Source organism: Pecten maximus, chromosome 16, assembly GCF_902652985.1.
Source record: "Pecten maximus chromosome 16, xPecMax1.1, whole genome shotgun sequence".
In the NCBI taxonomy this organism is placed as follows: Eukaryota; Metazoa; Mollusca; class Bivalvia; order Pectinida; family Pectinidae; genus Pecten; species Pecten maximus.
Genome location: NC_047030.1, coordinates 3252361 through 3255012, shown reverse-complemented (window position 1 = coordinate 3255012; position 2652 = coordinate 3252361).

Below are 2652 nucleotides of genomic sequence, written 5' to 3'. Positions count from 1 at the left end.
CAGATATAATTCTAAATAGATATCACAGATCATAGATAAAGGGTAGTTAGATTTTAAAAGCGCTCAGATAGACTGATAAAGTGTTGGACAAAATCAAAAACAGTTCCATTGTACTGTACTGGCATGTCTAGACTACCATAAAATAAGGTATCAACATTATAACTAGGAAGAAACTCCTAAAACATTGACATTTTAGCTGCTGTTAGTTGGGACAATCGAGGAGGAAATGCTCGGTAGTTCCAGTAGACTGATAACAAGAACACATAGGACTATCGACTAAGTTACGCGAGTACAAGTGACTATTTAAGGAGCTGTAATTCATCCTAAGTCGTGCATGATGGATCTGGCCGTGTCTACTTTTGCAGTAATAATAGTGTGAGGACACAATCTTAGCATCAGTGTTTTATAAGGTTAGTAATTGAAGAATTATATTTGATGTCATCTGGAAGTGCGTTCCATAAATCAACTGAAGAGGGCAAAAAGGTAATCTTTATAGAGCTTAGTTCGACAGTTTACTTGACAAAAATTGTTAACTCTTTTGGTAATATTGGAATGTATATTAGTGTGGCGAGCAGATAGAGCGTTGGTTGGGTAAGAAGGGCACTGACCATGAACGATCTTATGAAATTGGATAGTTTGATGTGTTTTCCTTCGTACAAAAAGGGGGTCCCAGCCAGTTTCTACATATAGTCTATCGTGACTTGTGAGTTGAAATAATATGTCAGCTAATCAACTAACTTAACGTATACGACACCTGCACAAGTATTACAATGTTCATATAAACAGGTGTGTGAAATAAAAAGGGTATATATTCATAGAATTTTAAAACATAACTTTATTCTTTCTTACAAATATACAGTAAAAGTATGTCCGATAAATTTCGACCAAACCACTGATACATCATTATTTTATCGTGATGGGATTAGTATCTCTAGAAGAGAAGACTTTTATCTAACCTTTGTATATTTGTATAGAGTTCCGCGTCATAAATATATCCCATACGATAATATGTGATGTTATTATCAAGGAACGTGATATGTCAAAACATTGGTTTTCCAAATATCAAAGAAGGTTTTTTTTTTTTTAGTATCCCATTTAGATATACACTATACGTAGACACGGTCAAATGAATATATTTAGGGGTTCTAACACTGAAATAATTAACAACATTACACTCCACAATGACTGACTAGACACTTTTGAAATGGAAATTAATAACTGGTATTAGTAATTGAAATATTGATGTTGCATATGTATATATCTGACAACTCATAAACATTTCAGAAAGTAAGTCTAGATGTAAGGAACCTGTCTAGAACTAAAATATGAAATTACACATGATTTTAATATCACCGACAAAAATATCACAGTACCGAAAGCTAAATGTTGAAATGTAGACGACAGATATGGAACTTAAAAACGAAATGCAGAAATATACATTTGAAGATGAAGTGAAATATGACGATGGAAATGTTACAAAACATTAAGATGTTTGACTGCAAACAAAAGAATATCATAAATACTTTATAGATATACATCAAACCGGTAAGGTAATGAAATTATATGTGATTAAGTGCAATATAGAAAAATACATGTTAATAATGTATAAACTACAACAAGAAGCGAGACTGGTGGCATTGCCTTTTTAAGACATTCACACATTTTATTTTTAAATCTATAGACAGTAGATATGGCGCTGGGAAACTGTCTTCACTTTGATACTAAAAATATGTATATGTTAACTAATAGGATGAAAGCTATGTCGGTTTTTATTTTTATAAGAAATTTGATATAAATATATCTAAATGTTTATGTTGCCTTGCAGAACGACTTTAAATCTATTTATTAAAAGTTGCTTTTACAAAGTGATGAGTGTTTTTATTCACGATTGATGAATAGCTGACATAGTAGATATTGTATAGGACATAATGGAAAGCGTGATGAAAGTGATCAACATAGAGAACTTAACATGGATATAGTGAAAAGTAAGGATGGCCTTGGGACAACAATTACACTGCAAATGTCAAGCTAAATACAGAGTTGAATATAAAGATATACAATGCAAAACTCAATAAAATCCACAATAAGTGATCAAGGATTTTACTTTCACCTAGCTATTAAGAAATATTTTGCCGTCTATATTTTATAAAACAAAACACATAAAATTCTTTCTTTTTTCTTTTGTTTAAGAAAAATCAAAATCAAATGATTATTCTACATTCCTTGTATCTTTTTAATTTGAGTAGTTTAGGTTTATATATTTTCTCGCTTTTTAGCCATTAGCCATGGTTACTACTACTGTTCGTGAATACTTAATTTTAAGAACCAAAAGTGTACATCTTCAGACATATTCAAGAATACATGACGAGCGTTGATGTAGAAATCACTTCAAATTCGCGACTGCATGATGAGCCATTTGGGTACTGGACTCCGCAAGACTACTACATTATACATCGGTAACCGAGCTGCCACCCAAAGCTATTATTCACGTACTAATAATTGTAAGAATTTGAATTCGAATTTGACTCCCGTCGCGTATACTGTAAAAGTGGAAATTTTCGCTTATTTCGCTATCAGTAAATCTCCGTGAAAATTTCCACACGCGAATATATTAACACATAGAAATACTAAATATAAAAGATACAAGTTAGC